Source organism: Bactrocera dorsalis, chromosome 3 (assembly GCF_023373825.1).
Source record: "Bactrocera dorsalis isolate Fly_Bdor chromosome 3, ASM2337382v1, whole genome shotgun sequence".
NCBI classification, from domain to species: domain Eukaryota; kingdom Metazoa; phylum Arthropoda; class Insecta; order Diptera; family Tephritidae; genus Bactrocera; species Bactrocera dorsalis.
This window is the reverse complement of record NC_064305.1, coordinates 62,091,783-62,117,920: the sequence shown is the minus strand read 5'-3', so window position 1 is coordinate 62,117,920 and position 26,138 is coordinate 62,091,783. Positions and strand designations below refer to the sequence as shown.

The following is a 26,138-nucleotide window of genomic DNA, read 5'->3' as shown; positions in this document are numbered from 1 at the left end:
CAATAAAAGTTGATCTGCTTTGCTATTATTATAAATATTTATATGACATGAAATCATCTGTAATTTTTTTGAAGGTTCTTTGGAAAATTGTTTGAGAATACTATTATATTTACAAAAGGTACTGCACTGTATATACATATATGTACATACTTATATAAATACTATATGTTCTATCTAAGCTACTACATACTTATGTACATATCGTCACCTGAAATGCAAATTAACGTAACAACATTTTCAGAAATTTACAGTGGCATGAATGAAACACGGAATAAAATGGAACATGAGTGAAACAAAATATTAATATTGGTTAAAACTGGTTTATATATGACCGCAGAACCAGAAAATGTTGAACATATGTAATATTATGTATATAATTTGAAGTAGTGAAGCGTAATCAATAAGACACTCAATTCCGAATTTTTTGATGATACGTTATTTTGCATTTCAGGTGACGATATGTATGTATGTAACTCTTGAGCCTTAAAATTTTCAATTAATTTAATTTCTCAAACAATTCCTTTCCACTTTGCGCTAATCAAAATTAATTAATTTCATATTAATTCTTCTCGTTACAGTTTAATTTATTATTTATGAACAAATTTCAATACAACATGGCGTTATTCATACACAACAACAACTAACGGGTAAGTGCGACCTAAATACAAACAACATAAATCATACACCCACATGCCTACATTCATACATACATATGTATGTTCATGTGTGTGTGCATAGAAATTTCACCTTAAAACTTGTAATTGAGCTTTCTTTGGCTTTTGGCGTCGTTGCCAAAAAAATAAACAAATAAACGAAAACAAAAACAAAAACGCCATTCACCACTGTTGATCGCTAGTTTTTCGACATTTTTGGCTTTGTGTACATTCATATTGCATAAACATATGTATTTATATATGAATAGCATGTGTGTGTGTGTGGCTAGCAGCTGATTTACTTCTGATATTTCGTCATACAGCAACAAAAACAACCAAACTGAATTTAAAGCGCAAATAAAATGTTTGAATTCCTCATCGCATTACGTAGTTGGGGCGGGACACGTTATGAGGGCGTGATAAATTTAGGTACATGCATACATACGTACATATGTATGTATGTAAACTATACGTAGGTATGTATAGTACGTCTCCCCTATTTCTAGCAGTGGGCTGTTTGCAGCATTTATATGGCGACATATTTTAATACTTTCAAGAATGTATGTTTGTTTGTATATATGTTTGTGGTTCTGTTGGGGTTTTGGGGATGCGCAGTGTGGGCTTTTGCATGCTGCTGCCAATAAAATGACGTAATGTCATAAGCGCCCAACAGCTTCCATAGAAACTTGGCAATTTCCTCAAAGCTTTGCGCACGCGTTGGCGTACAATAATATATAATATATGTGCAAGTACATAAATGATATACAATACATACATATTTGTGTATTCGTGTATGTATGTACATATGTATGTATGTATGTATGTAAGTGTTTATTTTTTTTATTCTTTCACGTGCCCATAGTTTTTGTATTGCTAGTAGTTAGAAGCATGATGGCGCAGCATAAAAATTCTTATGCTCTCTTATTTACAAGTAATTCTATGTATGTATGTAAGTATTAGGGTGACCAGCATTTCTGAAGGTAATTTTGTTTTTGTAGATGCCCAATGAAACTTTAGTTTCGTCCGTAAAGAAATTATCCAACGCAAAGAAATAACTATTATCAAAATAAACTCGAACCTTAGGGCCGTCTGCAAAAACAAAAAAATGTGAAACGTTAGCTTCGGTTACACCGGAGCTGTAAAACCCTTTACAGCTTGTCAGGATGCTTTGGATAACAATCTATGTTAAATTTCGTAAAAAAAGTTCTCAAAGAAAAAAGTTTTCCATAAAAGGACTTGACTTCGATTGTTTATTTGTATGACAGCTACATACATATGTACATATGTATATGCTATAGTTACCCGATATCGGCAAAGCATTATATTCGATTCGTCGTCGAAACGGACATTTAGAGGGGGAAAACTTCATTCAGCACATGTGACCTCTGCGACCATTTCCCCTTTAGTCGATTTAAATAACGTCTTGTGAATCCCGGAAACCGATAGTCGGTATCTGTCTCGCCGATAAGAGCAGGTTCATAAGGTGACGTTCAGTTTTTCGACTGTTATTCGACTGTTCTTTAGGCTTTATCGCCAAATTAGACCATTTTTTCTTCAATTCGGCAGAGGAGACCTCTCAGACCGTTTTCCCTTCTACAGTTGTCGATACAGATCACGTCTTGTGAATCACGGAAAGCGATGAACGGCATCTATCTCGCCGATAAGAGCAGGTTCATTAGGTAACGCTCCTTTTTCGAAAGCTCCTTATGTTCTGGTACCCGTGGACCCACCACTACCGATGAATTTATCTTTATTTATCGTCGATGTTCGCAAAACGATGGTCGGTGAATAATACATATGTACATACATACATATGTATGTATAGACCAACTTTCTGGTACTTTCCTGATATTCAATATTAACAAACAATATTAACAATAAAAATAACAAAAAACAATTACAATTACAAATTCCAGAAGTAAAAACTTCAATAATTACAAAAACCTTCTAATCATTACATTCATTTACTTCGATTTCCTTTCATCAAATTAATTTTTATTTATTTTTTTTTTTTTGTTTTTTTTTTTGTTTTTTTTTTTGTTTTTTTTTTGTTATTTTGAAATTTTCGAATATAACATGTTACTATTCCATTGCAAACTATTTTATTGTCCATGAAGTTATTTTTCTTAATTTGTTTTGCTATTGAAAAAGAAAAAAATCCCAATCATGCATTTAATTAAATTAAATTGGTTGTATAGATGGATTGGCTAATTTAAACAATACAACACAAAGCTCACACCACCAACCGCTCCCACAAATTGAAAATGAGCGCTTACTACGTACACACGCTGTCTACTTAAGTACATACATACATATATACGTATGTATGTGTATGTGCACCGTTTGTACTCGCATATTGTATTTCACATTTTGCTTGTGCCAAGCAATTTCCTGTCTTGTTTTATTTGATTTTATACACTTTTGGTTTTCTCTTCTGTTCTCTAAACTTAAGCTCGTGCGAAGGTCGCCGTCGTCACCGTCGTCTACATTTCTTTGGTAGGGCTAGTAGTTGTTGCTATTGTTGTTGGCATAATGCCACATAAGGCATAAATCAGTTAAAAGAGAAGTGGTCGCACAATTGTTTAGACATATCTACTACTTATATACATACATACTTAGGTATGTACTGATATCAAATACATACATATGTATAAATGTGTATGAATATGCTGTAAAAATAAGCAACAGCGTATAAAATATTAAAATTTATGCACACACACGCACGATTACATTAATTACACGCTGAAAAACTGAAATTTCACTCACAAGCTCGCTACTCGACGGATGATTTAACAAATTTCTCGTCTTTGAAACATTTTTTCAATACCTGCAATGGTTGTCTGTGCCTGCAATTAACGTATGTAAGTATGTATGTATGTAATTATGATAAGTGTAAAACATTTGCAAATCAAGAGCAAGAGTTATCAATGGCAGACACATTGCCATTGTGTAATCGCTAGGAATGCGCAAAATGAGCAAAATTATAAAACATATGCATACTTAAGTAAAAACATACATACTTCAATGAAACTTATGTACATACCTACATACGTCTTTGCTTAAAAAAATAAAATAATACATAATACTCTTCAAATGTGCATTTTTTTAGCAGAAAAGTGTATAAAAAGATATTTATCGTGATTTTGAACGGTCATTTTGTACGACAGCTATATGTTATAGTTGTCCGATCTGCACAATTTCTTCGGATATTGTAGCGGAGTCGCAGATAGTAAACTGTGCTACATTTCGAGCAGATACCTTGCCGAATAAAACAGTTTTTCATACAACGACTTAAGCGTAAAGGGTAAGTTTGTATGACAGCTATATGCTATAGTTATCCGATATGCACAATTTTTTCGGAAATTGTAGCGAAGTCTCAGATAATAATCTGTGCTAAATTTCGTGCACATATCTTGCCGTATAAAAAAGTCTGCCATACAAGGCCTTGAGTTCTATCGGTCAGTTTGTATGGCCGCTATATGCTATATTTATCTGATAACAATGGTTCCGACAAATAAGCAACTTCTTGCTGAGAAAAGTAGTTGTGCAAAATTTCAGGTCGATATCTCTAAAACTAAGAGGCTAGTTCGCGTATGTACCGAAGGACAGACTGACCTGGCGAAATCATATCAGCTCGTCACGCTGCTCACATATACATATGTATTTATGTATATACACTTTATAGGGTCCTCAACTTTGCCTTTTTGAGTGTTACAAACATCGCGGCAAATTTAATATAAGCCGTCCGTGATATAATTACAGACTAATATACGAACTTGCATACTTCGTACCTACCTACATATATCCAAAGTAATATACTTCCATCCATCCAAACTTACATATGTATTTAGATAAATACTTACAGAGTCAAACTTACACACTAGTAAAAGTTGCTAAAGTGTAGCAAATCAAACTTTCAATTGGCATAATAAGTACTACGGTACTTAAGTACGCAATTACCGCAGTTAAATCACTCATACGCCATGGTGCACAGACATCGTTTTCTATGTAGTCGTGCACATATACATACATTTATAGCTGCAAAATTTCCACGTTTATTACGTATTTATAAGCTCGTGTCTATTCAAAGCTGACATACGGACATTTCACTAAGCTTACACTGTGAGAATTGTTAATCGCATTTAAAGTGCAAATATTTATGCATTACTCTTAGCATATCATGGCAAATTTGTTTTGTCTAACCTTTTTCAAACACGTTTTATTGCATTCACGTTGATTTTCGCATTTCTTGTTTTTTTGTTTTTTGCTTTTCGTCTCATCACCTTTGCTTTTGTGCATGCATTTGTTAGCGTGTGAAGGTCGCCGCGACATTGTCATTTCATTTATTTCAAATGCAACACGCGTCATTATTTTTCCCAATACTTATGTATATTGTGCAATATTTTACGCGACATTCGTGTGTTTTACTTTTGCATTTTTGTTTGTTGTAGTTGTTATGTTTTTGCAAAACTTTTTAAGTGGCTTTAGAATGTTTCCAAATTGCCACATAAGCAGCTTTTATCTGTTTTGACGCGATAATTTGACAATTAATGAAATGCTTAATGTGAATCTATGATTGAATGATAACTCAATAATTCGCTGCATTGTGTCAAGTGTTTAGTAACAAGAAAAAAGTTGACTTCGGCGTCACCGTAGATGTAATAAATAGCCTTCATAGATAAAGTTTTCTTTGCAAGAAATTGATTTGGTTCGCTCAGTTTGTATGACAGCTATATGTTATAGTGGTCCGATCTGAAATTTTTTTTCGCGGATCGCACCTTGGTCTTAGACAATAATCCATATCAAATTTCGTAAAGTTATCTCATCAAATAAGCAAGTTTTTCATACAAGAACTTCATTACGATTGTTCCGTTTGTATGACAGCTATAAGTTATAATAGTCCGATCTGGAAAATTTGTTCGCAGATCGAACTTTGATCTTTCACAATAATCCATACCAAATTTCGTGAAGTTATCTCATCAAGTAAACAAGTTTTTCATACAAGAACTTCATTCCGATTGTTCCGTTTGTATGGCAGCTATAAGTTATAATAGTCCGATCTGGAAAATTTGTTCGCAGATCGAACTTCGATCTTTCACAATAATCCATACCAAATTTCGTGAAGTTATCTCATCAAATAAACAAGTTTTTCATACAAGAACTTCATTCCGATTGTTCCGTTTGTATGACAGCTATGAGTTATAATAGTCCGATATGGACGGTAATGACAAATGAGCAGCCTTTTGAAGTGAAAAGAACGTGTACAAAGTTTCAGATTCATATCTCATGCCGACCCATTCTTTATGATTTTTTCTCAAATTTTCAATAATATTTACATTTAGTTTTTTGGACTTTTTTTATAAACAAAATATAATACATATATAAATTTTTTTTATAGGTTTCTATTGAGAAACCTACCCTGTTCGGGATATTTCAAAAGAAGTACGGACCAACGATGCCATCCGACCAAAAACCACACCAAACTTTCAATTTAGGTTTGTTTATTTACTGCACCATTCAGAAGAAAGTGAGGCTCATCGGTAAAGATAATATTCTTAAAAAAATCGTTATTGTTTACAAATTTTTGCAAGGCAAAATCTATTTTAGGAGCTCTCTATCAACTTCAGCTTCAGACTTCCTGACTATTTCAGTGTTTTCCAAGCCGAAGTTGTAGCAGCCTCCTTTTGAGAAGAGACCATCCACTCATATAGCAAAGCGGCAATACTAGCTTTGAACTCATTAAGTGCGTTCAGGGTTGGTGTAGAAGTGCTTAACATCGCTATCAATAGCATAGAGTGTTTTTGTTCTAAGACTGGGTACCATGCCATAGCGGAATCGCAGGAAATTGTAAAGCTGATGAGCTAGCAAGGAAAGACACCCAATAACTGCTATCGGTAGATTGGGAGCGGGTCTGTGCTTCCGTATTCTTGTGTGTTTTACTACTAGATAGCTGGATAGTCTTCTATGGACTCCGAACACATCGAACAATACGGACTGACAGCATTTTGAAATTAATATACAATATTATGGATAGCCTCTGAAGGACCCATGTCCGCTTAATATTTGAGACAGGTGGAAATCCAGGTCCCCATGTTATCTAAATATCCACTTGTGGATGTGAGCTATTAGCCTGTGGGCCCACCGTCTTGTGGTTGAGGTTTGCCACCGTTGCTGCCATATAATTATGCTCTTCTTTCTCTCCTCTCTGTTTTTGATTTATATTATGTGTAAGTAAATACGTATGCCTGTCCGTAACGAACGCGTGTAGCCCGAATAGTGCTAGTGAAACGCATTACGTGCGCGAACTGTCAATATTTTCTAAACAAACCAATGTTATTTGCTCGCAAAAATCCATAATCCATGCACATTCCGTACCGTGAATGCGCTAAATTTGTAGCTAATTTACATGCAAATAAATTGAATAATTCTCTGCGCCTGTGGCGATCAGCTGATGGCAAAACGTCTCCCACACACACACACACACACACACACACACTAACAAACCGCTGTCAGAGCGGAATGCTTGTTTTTATCTATTTGATGAGTGCGCAGCAAAACTGACAGCCCGCTTAGAATAATAGATTGCTGCGACGACGACAAAAAAATTTAAAGCAAACCGAGCAGTTGAAAAGGCACAAGCAACAATAACAGTTAAAAGCAAAAGCAAAGCAAAAAAGTATAGGTGAAAAAGTAGAGGTGTGGAAGTGGCTATGAACATATGACAGCGAAACGTGCGCGTTGCGCCAACAGCTGATCGCCGCGACAGACGAGCTGCGGCAGCGCCAGCGCCAATGAGAGTAAGCGCATGCAGTGGTTTGTGTGTGTGTTTGTGAGAAATTTATGAATATTTGAAAGCAAATTCTAATATGTGAAGATTTTTTCTGTTTTGCTTGGAGGCCAACTGCACGCGCGAAGAATGCTGAAATGGGTTTAGAAAAATAAAATGTGAAAAGATAATAAATAAAATCATTTTTTTTAGAAAAAAACCATACACAATAAGAAATGTGAAGAGCGCACAGTAGCAAAAGAGCGTTTTGTAGGCAAATATGTGCTAATGTTATGTATGTATGTATGTATATACATGTGTATGTATGTATATATGAATGTGTGAGTAATTATAACAAGCAAAATAAAGCTTCATTATGCGATAAATAAGTGGAAGAGGAAGAGCAGCAGTAGCAGCGGCTGATGACGAAAGCAAACGTTAGCGTACTAAATTTTGTTGCTTAACCTTGAGCTGCTATTGACTCTACTGGCCCATTAGAATAATGCCTTAACCTTCTTCAATATCGCCATTATGATGATCGTATTTCATTATTTTGCATTTCAGCGTTGCGCTTGCTCACACACACCCCCTCTCTCACACAGCAGTGTGCTCTGTGAATTTTATTTAACGGCTTTGCTAGCATAAATTACGGTATATTTTATGGGACTTTAAAAGATTAGCGAAAACCGAAGTGTTTATAAGAAGTTGCGAACAAGTACATACATACATACATATATATACTATATACACAATTTACAACTTTCTCATTTAATTTATTTTTATATATGTACCTGCCTGTATGTATATGTACATATATTTCTTAGAATTATTATTAGTTCATATGTATCAGCATACAAAAACACTTGTTCCGACAACTAAAACACACATATACACCTATACACATATGCATATTTATATGCATGCAAATTTGCTGCCATCGACATAATCGCGTTCTATTTTTGCTTAACTTGCGGACAGCAGCGCTCCACTGCTGCTCCACTGCACCACATCGCCGTCATACAGATCCGCACAATACAGTACTTAGAGAGTCGCAGTTTGGTGTGAATGACACTCGTTGGCCTTGGTTCGCATGTCGTTTAGAAGTTTTCGAATTTTGTTTGTTTGGTGTGAAATAATTTCGGTGATTCCGCAATACATAATTACTCGTGTTGCGATAAAACGCAATTCAATGCATACATACACACATATATGTATGTATATATACATTTCAAGCACATACTGTGCTTTAAATCCTGCTGGTCATTATAAAAGAATACTTAGCATATACATATGTACATATACAATATATGCATGTATGTATACTTGTATATAAATAACTCGTATATGTTTTTATGTTCTTCGCTGCAGCTGACACGAGGCTGACCTTGAACTAGAAGCGAGTAGTGATTTTTCGATCGTGTGAAGCTTCGTTAATAATGATGCAATTACGAAACGATATTATACGAGTATATAGTATACATAAATACGTATGTACATCATATGCATTCGGGGTCCGTGTGGGCGTGTTTTATTTGGAAATCATATTATATTATTTTAATACTTCCATTATATTTCTAATCATATTTTATTTTGTTTTGGTTTGCGTAAAATGTTTGAGCAAAATATGAGACTCGCATATATTATGTATACAATACATATGTATATGTACATTAGAACTGAAGAGCATGAAGAAGGGAGAAAAGGTCCCAGTAAAAATTTCTTCAATAAAATAGCGAATAATTGCGACTTCTCTTAGAAGTTCTGTACAATTTTCGATAGTGACCTAAAGTGCTGTCCGAACTAATTTCTATTTGGTGCTGCAAATGCAGGAAATTGTCACTGTTTTGGATTATTAGAATGAACATTTTTTTAGTTATTCGTGCATTTCAGCCATATTTCGGTCATAAGACCGCCTCGACTATGTGTTTTGAAGTTCCAATTTCGCACCACTATTTCTAGCACACTCAGAGACGATTCCTCAATGTCTTTATAATATAAGTTCTGGTTAGCTTAATCAGGATTCCTTCTCGACAGATGGCTGCATACTCTTATGTACGTAACTTCAAATAACCCAGCAAAAAATAGTTCGGCGTGTTGAATCGCACGATTTTGGAGACCACGCCAGAGGTTCACGACGCAAGAAAATGTGTTCAACAAAGTTTGTTGTAGCGACGTCTTTTTAGAACCAAAGGTCATCCGCATCAGCGTTCTCCAATTCAGGCAGCACCAAAAAGTCCTTAATTATTGTTCTATAGTGTATTTTTCATTGACTGTAACATTATTGACGACTTAATTTTTGAATAATTATAGACCAATGATTCCTTCTGTTCATAAAGCATACCAAACAGTAACTTTTTGAGATTGTAACAGGACCTTAACAATGCTTTGGGCATTACCTTCACTACAAATGTGACAATTTTGTTTATTAACGTGTCAAGACATCCAAGATTAAGCTTCATCGCTGAACGAAATTTCCTAGCCAAAGTCGGAATCGAGAATGAGATGGCAAGTTTTGGACTGAATGTTCGACGAGCTTTTTATGATTGTTCGGCTTTAATTCTTGCACGCGTTGGATTTTGTAAGCCCGCTGACCATCATCCATAAAGTGGATGGGCACAGCTCCAATTTGTGAGAGAGAAGGCGAATGAACTTATTCGAGTCTTTTTCGATTTCCACAGCAGCAATAGTGTTTTCGGTGCGAACGGCGTCTTCGGGTATGCGCTTTATATCCACTAGAGTAAACGTAGGGCAAAACCGATCCATGGTTGCTCGAATTATCGACTTTGCTAGGGGGTTATGTCGACCGAATAGACGCAGCGTGCGATGAATACGTCGAAAGTAATCTAACGCAATCAATTCACATGATTCAGGTAACTTTTTAATCCGTCTTCAAGTGTCGAAAGGATATTAAAGAAAGGCGTTATCACATACGTATGACTTTAACAGCTGGTAGACAACTTTATCTCTAAGAAATTCTTTTACATAATTAACGTAAACTAAAAATTTACCGCAGAGTATTATTTTATCAATTGGTTATCAATCAACGTATTTTTTAAGACTTCATTAAAAAAAAAAAAAAATTTAACACTTCGATTTATCACAATTTATAAACTATTTGAAGGTATTATAAAGTTATATGCGTATAATTTTTTTTTCATTTTTGATTTGATTAATGGTGGAATATTATCTTTTATTTGGCATATACATCCATAACAACTTGATGCATTCGCATAAATATTAATAAACGTGTGTAATATGACATTAAATTGAAGGCATTAGTCAGCTTCTCCTCAAAATGGCCATCGTTGTGACAGCGACAATGACGTTTGCTCACCAACAACAGCTGAAGTGTAAAACGCCAACACACAAGAAATAAAATTAAACTAGAATCCGCACGGAAGTGGTGCACATAAATATAATATACATACATATGTATATATATATACATAAATATACGGGCGTATGGTGCAAATTGGCAAGTGCATAAACAGATAAAGAAAATAAGTACATGCTTATAGAATGTAAAAAGTATGAAAAACATCAGAACAAGGTATGCACCACGTGCATGTGACAACAACTACAAAGCGCGTGTGCTACGTGAGCCACATGCAGTGCACATATCTTATAATTCTCACATATACATATGTATATATGTGACTACAAGTACTTATATATACTTTACATACCTATGTATATAGTTTGTTTTGTTGCTGTGCAAACCGATTTTGCTTTAACTAAATTATTTAGCCACGTGCCTCATAAATTATACTAGTTTTGAATTAACGAGTAACTAGTTAGTTGATTTATCGTAGTTTAACTCAATTAGATCACTTTTCATAAAATTTAAGGGAAAAACCAGGAAAAATGTTTTTGTGCATTCATTTTTAAAAGGAAATTTATTTAATTAAAAAACAAAAAAATATATATGTATATGTATTTACAGAATATGATATTATTTAAAAGTCGGCACTTTATTTTGAAACTTTTTGGACTACCTTAAAGCCATCGGATTAGTTTAAATTTTAATTTTTGACAAAATGGCGGCTTTTCCAAAAAATAGGTTTTTTTGTTTTGGTAAAATTTAGATTTGCTGTTGTTGACTCGGCTATAATCGCGTAAGCGGTGTCTACGCCAGTAAAGAAGAAGAAGAAAATTTAGACTTCGATTGGTTTAAAAATTGTAAAGCGTGATGCATTTCGAGGTTCCCTACTTTAAAAAAAAAAACACAGAAACTTCCAATTTAATCAGAAATGTTTATTAACATTCGAAAACAAATTCTTTGTCATATATTTTTTGAAATTTATCTCTTTCAAATGTTGGCCACGACTATGTCTCAGTTGGTTCATCCGTTGAGTTCAATTTTCGATGACTCGTTCAAGCATTTGGACCTGTAACTGGCGAATGACACGTGATGTTTTGCTCCAAGACCTGAATCGAAGCGGCATTGTCTACATAGACGTTAGACTTTACATATCTTCACAGAAAATAGTCAACGGTATAATGTCACACGATCTTGATGGCCAATCGATCGGCCCAAAACGTGAATCTATCTGCTCACCAAAGTGTTCTCTCAATAAATCCATTGATAGATGCGATGTGTGGGAAGTGGCGACGTCTTGTTGATATCAAATGTCACCGAGATCAATATGCTTCAGTTTCAGGCATTAAATAGTTGGTTATCATGACGCGATAACGGTCGTCACTGACGAGATGAAAATTTCAAATAGTGCCGTCTATCTGCTAACTTATTATTTCTCATAACCTAGACATTTGCATACGGGTATGCCTATATAAATATGCTTAGACCTTTATTCATTATTTTTTATTTTTCATATTTTTGCTTTCATATTTTCCATACTTTTTAATTACGATGCCCTTCGATAAAATTTCATTATACTTTCTAATTAAAATTATCAATATTATTAAAGAGCAAAGTCATGCCAACGTCCAAAGATATACATACATACATACATATGTACATGTCAACAATGACACAAACAAGATTACAATCGATGAGTGCAAGAACTGAGCGTGTATCATTGGCGGAAATAGGCCATCATTATTTTATATATTATTTTTTATTATTAATTTGTTTCGAGTGGTCCGTTCTCTTGTTAGTCGGCCGCTAAAAAATACTCGTTGCAATATGAAAATGTATCTAAAGCAACAAGACAGAGCCGTGTTTTTTTCCGAGTTCAAGAATATTGGCTTTGAAAATAAGGTGTTCCAAATTAGCCATTCGAGCTTGCATATCAGTTTGCGCAGAGCACCAATAGTTTCCGAAATAACAACTGATTTTTAACAACCTTCCCGAAATTCGTCTTGGAGTTGGAGATTTACACTCTTCGACGGAATTCATCATACCATAGATAAACTGGTCCTTGATGGAGCTTCATCGCCAAAATTTGGATTGAGTTCATCGATGGACTATTACTGAGTTAATCCATGTCGAAAGTTGTAAAAAATAAACGCGCGAAAATGTTCACGATCTAATGCCAATTTTTGGTCGAGAAGAATATTTTAAGTTACTGTAAAAAAACACAAATAGCGTTCTGAGTATTTATACCATCAAAAATGTCAAACTTTACTCACAAGTGCGTTACCAGCTTGTTACAATAGTCTTGCCAACTCGCGAAATATAAAAGGCAACCCTCGTATTTTTTTACAATCACACATTTCCACACATTTTAACAACAATTATTTTCACTTTTTCCGTATTTTCTTTTTTCATATTTTCATTATTATTTTTTATATTTGTTTTCGCTATCTCCACTGTGGCAATGCAAATTGCTGGCTGTGTAACGAACAATAAAAGTCGATAATAAAACATGTGCCCTAAAAATGCAAGGTGCGCACAATGGGCTACAACAACAATGCATGCATTGCTATGCATTTTTCTACAAATAACTGTAAAGCGGCAGAGCAGAGCGAAAATGCACACAGCTCAAGGTCATTGCATTTGGCGCGTGCAAATCCTTCAGCTAGGCTCTTCGTTGCAGTGTGTTTGCTCGCGAAGAGTGTAGCGGGGCCCGAGCGTGCTGACGGCATAGTTACTTGGCCGTGCTATCAAGGGCGTGTCCTTATGGCATTATCAATACGGCAAGGCGAAGGAAAGTGATATTAAGTGTGTTTAATTTAGAATTTTCCTTGAATGGCTACAAAATACACACAAAAATGGGTGTGGTTGTAAGAATTTCTAGCTAAGAGGTGCAATAATAAAAAATATTAAAAAAATACTCGGAAAACTTTCAGTTTAATAAGAAATTTTTTTTTATTTCTTCTTTCTCATATAATATGAGTTTATCCAGACTATAGTCCTCATAGTGGACTGGAGGTGGAATGGAGGTCTTCCTCTGCTTCCCCCGGTGGGCTCTACGATTTTCATCCCTACGAACGACATGACCTACTTCTCTTGAAAACTCGTGACGCTGACCTATCAAATGTTGTCATCTACAGCAGGGGATGATGAATGACTGGCAAAGCTTGGTCTTTGTTCGTCGTGAGAGGGATTTACTTCTCAATTGCCTACTCAGTCCAAAGTAGCACTTGTTGGCAAGAGTTATTTTGCGTTCTATTTCGAAGCAGACGTTGTTGTTGGTTCCAAGATAGTCGAAATTATCTACGACTTCGAAGTTATGACTGTCAAAAGTGACGCGATTGCGACGACTGTTTGTTTGAGGACAGGAGATACTTCGTCTTGCCCTCGTTCACTACTAGACCCATTTGCTTCGCTTCCTTATCCAGTCTGAAGAAAGAGAGAACTAATATAACTTTATCGACTGATTAGGCTTATCTGATCACCGCTAAAATGTGAACCCCCCAACGCTTTAATGAGGCCCTTTCGTGTTCGAATAATGATATTTGTTTTCTTAATAATGAAATTATTTTTAAATTAATTAAATGATATGCTAATCGGTGTCACATCTATTAATTTTCACGCTAAAATATTTAAAGATTTTTTTATTGGTTGTTTATTGCTACTGTTTGGTGTTGTTGCATATAATCTATATGCATACATATATGTACTATATATGTTTTTAATCAGTTTATATATATGGTAAATACTTGATGATCACCATAATCAATATTTCACACTGACTTCTGCCTCTAACTGCCTTTCGCTTTATAAGTATGTACATTCACATTACTTTTTCTTTCTTTGTTTGTTCTTTAAAGGCCAACCAGTGCTTACATTTGCATTTCTTGAATACTCGAGCTTTTCTATACCATAGCTATTCACACATACCCACACATATATACGCGTTTTATATACGAGTATTGCAATAATTTGCGTATCATATTTATTATTATTTATTATTTTCTACTTCGATCAAAACGCATTTGCCGCCGCTCGGCGTGTTGCGCAGTTTGTCACTTCGTTCGGAAAAAAATGGAAAAAACGTGAGATAACTAATGTCGCTTTAATGAATGATAACGAAGCCTGTTGGGGTGTGGCGGAGTTACTCAATTTAGAAATAGAAATTTACATTGAATACTCGTTGCCGACAAGACCCATATTTGTAAGCGCCTTGCATTGTTGTCACATTTGCATGCATACTCATTTATTAGCATGGAAAATAGGCGTGTATGTAGTATGGCTGTATGCATAATTATGCCATTTGGAGCATATAAACATGTTGGTATAATAATATATATGTAGTAAATGAACCAGTTATGGTCTGCTTGATATGCTTTAATTGAGCAATTGTCAATAAAAAATATGCGTTTTCTTAAAATTTAATCAATATTTTGTATACTTTTTATTGAAAACAAGATATTGTTTACAAAACTATATCTTTTTGACATTATCATTTATGTACGCCGAAGTGTATGCAACACATTTTGGTATATTCTCGCTATGAGACTTCGTTTGATAGAAATTTATTTTAATTTTATTTGACAAACAATAATCAGTTCAATTCGCTATTATGTTCAATCCAAAAAATACATTTTTTTTGTAATATAGATCAGCTTCATTTTCGAAAAATTTAGCTTAAATTGAGCCTAGGCGAATTGATCAAGTTGTTTTCGCTTTATATATACATATATTTTCGTTGAAAAATAACTTTATACCCACTTAACTCATGACACTTGCCTTAGACTACATTTATTCGACATTTTCCACAATCGTTGGCGCGCCTAAAGGTAGGCAACTCTATCCATTTAATTATCTGATATACAGAAACACGCCAAAAAGCAGTGGTCAGCATATGTTTAGTTCCAAATTTGACGAATTTGATAAGCACGCTCACCAAACTAACCTCAAAATTATTACATAATAGATTAATGTCGCTATCTGACCACTTCTTATCGGTTTAAAATGCTTAGAAATATCGTGACCAAAATTTTACTGTTCTATTTGAGTATATTAATAAATATTATTTATCTAATGTGCAGTTAGCTGTGGTTCCCGGTATCAAACTTGAAACTATATTTTTCACTTTAGAGCGCTTTACTTCGATTGCATTATTTGTTTACCCTCTCACGTGACGAGTTTCACATACAATTCGCAATATTACCGAACAATTTTGCGCAAGTGATTTATGTCTAATGTAGCACAGTCAGCTGACTTTCCACTTATATGAATTCTGAACGCTTCAAATCAACAAGACGGACACGAGCATTAGCTAAGCATCAATCTATTCACATAACAACTATTATCAGTAGTTTATTGAGTTTCCTAAGTACGTGTGTAAATAGCAGAACTTATAAATTATTTATACCTTTTTTCCACAAGCGGAAACCACTCAACATCACTTACATGATAATTTCTAATTTCTGAGTGTATTATGAAAATGCTTGAGTCATAAATGCTTCACTCGAGTTAGTATTCACACACATACATATTTATATATGGGTGGATATAGAAGCTTCTACATTCTGCTAATAAATGTGCATTCGTGACAAGCGACAGGCATATCACCTGTTCATTGCTCCGATGACGGCGCAAATACTGACTAATTTATGAACCTAAAGTTGTGTGTGTATGTTTGTGAAATTCAAATGTTGACAGCAATTTCACCAATTTCAACGTTATTTCATTGATCCCAATACACTTTATTTATTTATTGTTCGTTTGCACTTTGTTTATTTGCAAAGTTATATAATAATCAGCGTGGCAATGTCACAAAAGTTGTTGTTGTTGTTGTTGTGTGCTCACTTTGTCAATATTATTGATAAGATTACACGCGCATGGCAGACACTCAGGCAACCTGGGGTTGCAATCGATCTCAGTTAATGCTTGTGATTTGATTAAAACTCGGTTGTTTTGAGGTGGAGAAATGCTCGGTGAAAGGTCATTATTCGGTTATGTAAATATATAATAATCGAAAAACTGGCGCGCTGTATTGTAAACTCGGCTATAACCATGTAAGCGGTGTCTACGCCAATAAATGTAGGAGAAGAAAAAATAAAATAAAGCCAAAACTATCATACATACCCTTCACGAAAAGAAATTTTTCCACACAAGCACTTGATTTTGAGTGGTCAGTTTGTTCCCGACCTGACGCATAGATGGGGCTACTAGAATTAAATCCATATGATTTTTGGTTAGCTCTAACCTTCAAAAGAAGCGTGTATAAATTTGACAGCTGTCGGATCATTAGTTTGTCAATTATAACACTTTGAGTGAAGCAACTTTTGTTATTGTGAAAAAATGAGTAAAGCCGAATTTCGCGAGTGGATAAAATATTGCTTTTTGAAGGTACAAGATACAGTGGAAACAAAAACTTTGCTTGAAGAAGAGTTTCTGGACATTACCACAGGAAAATTAACCATCAAGGGTTCGTATGCTAACTTTAGAAGCATCGAAGACGGTGAAAGGAGTGGACGCCAAAAGGAGGTTGCTACCGATGAAAACATCAAAAAAGTCCACAAATTAATTTCGGCTGACCGTAAAGTGAAGTTCTTCGAGATCGCAGGCACCCTTAAGATATGAGCTGATCGTGTACATCATATCATTCACGAATATTTGAGTATAAGAAAGCTCGGTGCAAAGTGAGTGCTTACTTTTGACCAAAAACAACGACGAGTTGACGATGTGAAGCAGTTTTGGAGATGTTCAAGCGTAATAAACCTGAATTTTTTCGTCGTTTTGTGGCAATGGATAAAACATGACTCCATCATTTCACTCCGAATTCCAATGGAGAGTCATCTGAGTGGACTGGACTGCATACGATGAACCCACTCCAAAGAGTGGAAAAACGCAACAGTCCGCTGGCAAGTTTATGGCATCTGCATTTTGAGTTGCGCATAAAATAATGGTTATTGACTACCTTGAAAATGGAAGGACCATCAACAGCGTCCATTATATAGCGTTGTTGTACAGTTTGAAGGATGAAATCGCCAAAAAGAAAAAGAACGTGCCGTTTCAGTGAAGACGAAGGCAAAAATCCATGAATTGGACTTCGAATAGCTTCCGCACTTACCGTATTCTACGGATCTGGCTCCCTCCTGACTTCTTCCTGTTCTCAGATCTCAAAAGATTGCTCGCTTGGAAGAAATATTCGTCGAATGAAGCGCCGAAACTAAGGCCTATTTTGAAGCAAAGGACAAATCATACTACAAAAATGGTATCTTAAAGTTGGAGGGTCGCTATAATCAGTGTATCACCCTTAAATGGAAGTAAACCCAAAAACATGTGTTTTACTATGGTAGGTCTGGAACTTTTCTATTGACTTGTTATAACCGATCTAAATAATTTCGTCGGAGATTGCGAAGTTGGCTTAGAAAAAAATGAACGTTGTCAAATTTTCTTCAAATAAAAATAATTTTCCTTACAAGGACTTGATTTTGATCGTCCAATTTGTATGGAAGCTCTATGCTATATTGGTTCCGACAAATAAATAATCAGTATCTCCTTACAGTAAAGTAAATAACTCAATTTAATAAAACTTTTACGAAGAGAAAGTGGATTGGATATCTTATGAGGCACATTTAGTTTGACTAATAATTTTGCTGTTATACATACATATATTCGAGATTTCCTCATTACCATATTTGTATTTATAGAAATTTGCATTTTTATACTTCTTCCAAACAAATATATGCATAAATACACAATGATTGCATCTCAACTGCTGGAAAATATGTCGGAATTAAATTGTTTTGTATCAGCTGTTTGCATCAGCTGATCAAGGTTGCCTCGGCACACACGTTTTTCTGATGTTTGCATGCAAATTAATAGAAATATATTGTTACTATATTTTATTATATTAATTTTCATGAGGTCGCCTATTTGCTTTTTTACATTTAGTAGTGCAATGAATTATTCAATAGGATTTAAAAAGAAATCTACATTTATTACAACTGCATATTTATGTAACAATCAGCAATCTGAGCTGTAATTACGGGCGCATTGTGAGCATTTGCGTTGCAGCCGTCGGTTGTAGACGATATTGTTATTGTTGTTGAAATAATTACAAAAAGTACAAAGTGCAAAGCGATGAGGCAACAACAATGACACGAACTGTTTATATAGATTATATTGTTGTTGGTGTAGTGATTCCACAATGAGTTTTTTTTCTGCTACTTCTGCATTTCATTAACATAAATTAATGATTTTATTGTAACGCAATCGTAATCTGTAATGGAAATTAGAGGGAAGAAGAAGAGTAGAAGAGGAAGCAGTGGAGAAGTAGTAAAATGTAGTAAGTGAAACTGGTTAGTTATATGTTTATAAATGAGTAGTGTAGAGTATATAGAATTGCTAGTAAGCCACACGCACAAAAAAGTTGGTAGAAAAAAGAGGTAAAATAAAGAATAAAAATATAAAAGTAAAAAAAAATATAAATAAAAAATAATTATATATGTATATATTATATGTACATACATATATGTACTACATATTATAAAAAAACTAAAAATAATATAAAAAAAAAATAAATAAAAAAATTTTTTTAATTAAAAAAATAAAAAAAATTGAAGAAAACACAAACTAATTGTATTTACATATAGTATATATGTACATATATATTTAATATAATATATGCATAGATAATCGTTAGACAGCTGAGTTGAAATTAATGCGCAACGCCACGAGTCATTTGCTCAAGCACAATCGAAGGCTGGTGCTTGGGTGTGAGCTTGGCATATTCATAAACGAATACACACACATATGTGCATATATACATTTGTATGTATGTATATGCACGTTTGGCTGTTTGGCAACATTTGTGAAGGCGTGTTCGCTCGTATGTTTCTATGTTGTTGTTTTTTGTTGCTTTTATTTCTGCTGCTGCAGTTGAAAGGTGCGCACTGGGTGCCGCTGAAATTGAATTGCCCATTGTTAGGCAAACTCTAATTAAATGCAACATGCACATGGCCGCCTACAACAACAATTGCATGCAGTAAAAAGCGCAATAAACAAAAGCAATAACAAAGACAATGACAATATAAATCATGAAGAACGTTAAGAGTCATTAGCAACAGCAGCAGAAGCGCAGTTGTCAGTCATTTGCCAATTTTTGACACGTGGAAAGCTTTTTTTATTACACTCATACATACACACCATACAGTCGGAACAAATTTATTGCTAAACTACAAAGGCGGAAAAGGAAAAAGCAAGATAAAGTTTACTTTCTGAAGAAAGAACATTTTTGAAAATTAAAAAAAAAAATTTTATTTTGAAAACAAAAAATTTTTATTTTGAAAAAAAAAATGTTAAATTTTGAAAAAAAAAAAATAAAATTTTGGAAAAAAAAATTTTAAATTTTGAAAAAAAAGTTTTAAATTTTGAAAAAAAAAAAATTTTAAATTTTGAAAAAAAATTTAAATAAAAAAAAAATTTTAATTTTGAAAAAAAATTTTAGCACTTCAATTGAGTTGTGTATGTAAATGTATGGTGTACTTAAAGTAGTTCTTGCTTTTTGAGCTTATTGACAGTATTAAACTGCCTGAGTTTTGTGTATTTTGATTTTATTGAGAACTTATACACAGGCAAACGAGTATATTTACATCTACAGAAGAGTATGACCCGTCCAGTAATCATGGGTCGGTTTTTGGATATATGGCACAGACAATCCATCTTCGATGTAAATTGAATTTTTTTATATTAAAAAAAATACTGTTATGACCGTATCAATTGAAAAGTCCCCGGTCTACCATGGTAAAACACATTTTTTGGCAAAAATCGTTTTTGTATTCAACATAACTTTCTTCAAGAGTGATGCATTGATTTGATATGTAGCGATCCTCTAACATTTGGATGTCTTTTTTGTATTACGATTTGTCCTTTGCTTCAGAATAGATCTCAGTTTCGGCGCTCTCCTCTTCTTTCGACGAAAATTTCTACCCGCGAGCAGTCTTTTGAGATCTGAGAACAGGAAATAGTCACTGGGGACCAGATTTGGAGATTGCGGTGGATGCGCAAGCAATTAGAAATCCAATTCATGGATTTTTGCTTCGTTTTCACAGACTTGTGCAGTGTCTTGGTGAAACATGACTTTCTGTTTCTTCAAATGAGGTCGTTTTTCATCGTCTGCGGTGCTCATTTCACCACTTCTAAAGTTAGCATGAAACTTCTTGATGGTTGATTTTCTTGGGGTAATGTCCGCAAACTCGTCATCAAGGCAAGTATTTTTTCCCCCAAAAAATCTATATTTTATCAACTCGCGAAATTCCTTTTTATCCTTTTTTCACAATAACAAAATTTGCTTCACTCAAAATGACATAATTCACAAACTAATGATCCAACGGTTGTTAAATTTATATACGCGCGTTTCGAAGGTTAGGTTAATTCTAGTAGCGCCATATATGTGTCAGGTGTGGTTCTGAGGAATGACCTTTTTTTCTCCTCTTTTTTTACTATCAATATAATAATATTTACTTTCATTATTTGAAAATCGGTTAATAACGGGTGATTTTTTTGAGGTTAGGATTTTCATGCATTAGTATTTGACAGATCACGTGGGATTTCAGACATGGTGTCAAAGAGAAAGATGCTCAGTATGCTTTGACATTTCATCATGAATAGACTTACTAACGAGCAACGCTTGCAAATCATTGAATTTTATTACCAAAATCAGTGTTCGGTTCGAAATGTGAAAATCCGCTTTTTTATCGACAAATTTTGTTCAGCGATGAGGCTCATTTCTGGTTGAATGGCTACGTAAATAAGCAAAATTGCCGCATTTGGGGTGAAGAGCAACCAGAAGCCGTTCAAGAACTGCCCATGCATCCCGAAAAATGCACTGTTTGGTGTGGTTTGTACGCTGGTGGAATCATTGGACCGTATTTTTTCAAAGATGCTGTTGGACGCAACGTTACGGTGAATGGCGATCGCTATCGTTCGATGCTAACAAACTTTTGTTGCCAAAAATGGAAGAACTGAACTTGGTTGACATGTGGTTTCAACAAGATGGCGCTACATGCCACACAGCTCGCGATTCTATGGCCATTTTGAGGGAAAACTTCGGACAACAATTCATCTCAAGAAATGGACCCGTAAGTTGGCCACCAAGATCATGCGATTTAACGCCTTTAGACTATTTTTTGTGGGGCTACGTCAAGTCTAAAGTCTACAGAAATAAGCCAGCAACTATTCCAGCTTTGGAAGACAACATTTCCGAAGAAATTCGGGCTATTCCGGCCGAAATGCTCGAAAAAGTTGCCCAAAATTGGACTTTCCGAATGGACCACCTAAGACGCAGCCGCGGTCAACATTTAAATGAAATTATCTTCAAAAAGTAAATGTCATGAACCAATCTAACGTTTCAAATAAAGAACCGATGAGATTTTGCAAATTTTATGCGGTTTTTTTTTAAAAAAAGTTATCAAGCTCTTAAAAAATCACCCTTTACAAGACTCATACAGTAGCGCTTTAAATATTGTGTGGACTCGGAAGTTAATTGAAAAATAATTATATTGAATTTTTGATCAATTAAATTATTATTTTTTTCATTTATTGATGACAAATAATTTTGAAATATGTGCAAATGTTTAATTAATCAATAAAAATTATTGAATAATTGTGCTCACTTTGCAACAGCTGATTTGCAAGTAAATGAGAAGTAGAAATTCTTGCACTTATTGCGTCTGTGCAAGCCACTTGGCAACGGAAAATTAGATTAAGAAAACGCAAAAGCGAAAATGCAAAAGTTAAACACACATGCTAATACTAATAAAAGTGTCACATTGACACAGATTTGCATTAAATGCGGAATGTCTATTTTCTACACACATACATACATATACATACATACATACCCATTCGACAGTACTTAAGCACATATTATTAACGGCCTTTTCAGCGTGTGCAATCGAGCAGCTGTTTGACAACAAATTTGCATTTTCAATGTAATGACATTTAACTACACGAACAAGTGCGTAAATTGTGCTTGCGTATATGGTATATACCGAATATAGATATGTATGTACATTTATGAATGCTTAGATGAAACTGGTAAGCTAGCAATTGTGGTTGAGAAAAGTCTACAAATCAGCGCAGTAACAAACTTATGCCGCTGAATGCAATACAAGTATGTGGTTTAGAGCACGTCGATTTACAGGGTGCCACAAAAGGGAAAAATCACGTATGCGGGAAATGTTCTACGGATCATTCTGCATAACTTTGCCTAAGAGACTATGAATCCAAAACCGCTCTCGAGCCAGCGATTTTTAAGATGAAGTCTTTTAAGGATTATAAAGCATTTTTCTTCAGTTTTAGAGCTATCCGAATGAAACTTAATATGTAAGTACATTTTGTTATGCTATTGATCATTTGTGAGAATCAGCCAGTTTGGACAACTATATTACATATCTGCCATACAACCGATTGTTCAGATTTTTTAAACTGTGCCATAAAAATTGTTGACTCAAAAGCGCTTTTGGATCCATGGTCTCTTAGCAAGGTTGTTCAGAGCGATCCGTAGAATATTTCTCGCATATGCGATCTTATAGAAAGAAAATCGACCCGCTCCAATGTATATACCTCTTGAAATCTTTTATTATCCTCTCGACAATTTTGATTATGCCACTTTATTTGTTTATTTATACTAATTTTTTGTTTCATTCAACACTTTTTAAGCATTAGACAGTTAATTATACCAATTTGATTTATACCAGTTGTTTGTTTGCTTCAATACTTTTACCATTAGGCAGCTAATTATAACAATTTTGTTTATACCAGTTGTTGCTTTGATTCAACACTTTAACTTTAGACAGTTAATTATACCAATTTGGTTTACACCAGTTTATTATTTGATTTAAAGCTTTCTTAGCTTTATACAGATAATTATACCAAATTGGTTTATACCAGTTGTTTATTTGATTCAACACTCTTAGGATTAGACAGTTAATTATACCACATTAGTTTATACCAGTTGTTTATTTGATTCAGTAGTTTAAGCATTAGACAGCTAATTATAACAATTTTGTTTATACCAGTTGTTGATTTGATTCAACATTATTTGGTTTATACCAGTTCTTTATTTGATTCAACATTATTTTATCTTTAGACAGTTAATTGTACCAGTTTGGTTTATACCAGTTGTGTATTTGATTCAACACTATTTAAGCATTAGAAAGTTAATTATACCAATTTCATTTATACCATTTTTTTATTTGTATCATCCTCCACCAATTGGTAATTTTGCTAACATATATATAACAATCTGCTAACATAGCTATCTCTCCTCACTTATCAAAAATTAACGGGTAAAAGCAACAACAATGTTAGCAAGTTGAATTCGATATAAGGGAACCGATGAATACTTCATTAAAGTGGTATAATCGCACTCTTCAATGCTGCTAAATTTTGCAGTTTTTAGAGAAGTTTTCACAACTGTGAATGGCTCAAACGTCAATTATCCGTAAAAAAATGGCATGATCAAATATTTAGATTAAACATTAAGTCTATATATACTGATTTCAATATATTTAGACTTGATTTGAAATAAAATCTGGTGTGTTCGATTAGCTACTCTCTAGCACTTGGCGAAACGAAGACAGCTACTAAAGCTTAAAAGTGGTATAATTTCTTTGTATTGTCGCTCTAATTGATTATGCGGTCAATAAGACTTATACCAATTGTTTGTTCGATTTGCTAAGGTTCAAAGCTAGTTAAAGCATATTTAGAGATCAATGAAAATAATATTTATGTATTTACAATAAGTAATGAATATAACCTTAAAAATGCAGCTGTGAAGAGTATTATAGCTTCGTTGCAATCGAAGTTGACGTTCTTTCTAGTTAATTGACTAATTCAGCTATTTTGCAATTTTTTCGACCTAACCTCAAACCTAAAATATTTGCATTATATAAATATAGGTATTAGTCGCTTTGCTTATCACCATTTATCTTCTATTTATCAACTTTTCAGCTACAATTACAAACTTTTAAAGAAATTCAAATATTAACATTTATTAAAAGTTGCAATAAAACGCTCAAGGTCACCAGACTTTATACAAATACCCACGAGCTGTAACAATGGCGATGCAATATCTTTACAATCCCCGCATGCAAACTGACGCATTTTTCACAAATGAATAACGAAATGTGGAAATGAACATGAAATACGCTTTCTGCTGAGCAATTTCATTATGTAATTCGCTGGCGAGATAAAAAGTTTCCGCCAACCGCATAAAAACACCAGTGATATGAGTGCCAGTATATCCGCACATGCTCTTACATATACATATAAGTATTACATATATATATATATAAATATATACATATGCATATATGTATGTACGTGGCTCATAGAGAAGCGCGTGATGCATTTTTCCTCATCTGCCACATTGTCATTTCATGTTGACTCGAATAACTCATGGCGGTGGTATGCCGCAAATGAAAAATTCGATAACGCTACCAGATAAAATTACTGCACGCCAGCTCCATATGCCTCTGCATGTGTGTGTATATGTGTGTTAGTAAATAATGTACATTCTTGTTGTGCAGCAGCGGGTGTTACAAGCGTCTGAACGCATTTACAAAATGCAAAAAATATCTGAAATTGCAATTTATGCTTTTATTTTCATTACACCTTTGTAGCAAAAACAAAAAAAAAATTAATAAAATGTTAACAAGAAAACAGAAATGAGGCTACTGGCTTAGGTTACCCGACAAACGCCACTTGGGCTAGAATTGCATTAATTTACATTTGATATCTGAATGCGGATCTTGCAGCTCAGATGTACCTTTATACTACATGCAGTTAGTTACACGCTCGCCTACTTATCGTGTACTATTTTGCTAATTTGTTTTTGTAATTGTAGCCGAGTCTTGTTTACCAACTCATCAACACTATGCATAACGCTTCTGTATATGCTGATTTGAAACTTTATCAGCTGCTGTAACTGGGTGATATATTGTTGTACATATGGCTACAGCAGTGTGCAATAAAATGGCATGAAAAAATAAATAAAAAAAAGAATTAAGGAAGCGCTAAGTTTGGGCACAACACAATATTTTATACTCTTGCAATTTGCAATAATCAAAGCTAGGAACTGTCAATACTACATACTATTAATATGCCACACACTAATAAAATTTTCCCTGAGATTCCTTACAATCACCAATAATCATAGTTAAGGAAAGTACTCGTACTGATATGATTCAATCCATTTTTAACACACAGACATAACATTGTCAAGAAAATGCCTGAATTTGAATTATAAAAAGTGATCCATTTCGAGGCTTCCTAATTTGTTAGAGAAAAAAACACAGAAACTTCAAATTTAATGGGGAATGTTTATTATCATTCGTAAGAATATTCTTTTGCA

The 26,138-nt window shown here is 34.2% G+C and overlaps 1 protein-coding gene across 4 annotated transcripts in view; it reads left to right on the top strand.

Annotated features, from left to right (window-relative positions):
* The window catches only part of LOC105224622 (platelet binding protein GspB), a 174,879-nt gene that overhangs the window by 109,734 nt on the left and 39,007 nt on the right, over positions 1–26,138 (top strand). For all 4 annotated transcript variants that reach the window (XR_007422437.1, XM_049453973.1, XM_049453974.1 and 1 more), the window contains one exon: positions 579–647. The gene's annotated coding sequence lies outside the window, so the exon portion shown is untranslated. The remainder of the gene's footprint in view (positions 1–578; positions 648–26,138) is intronic.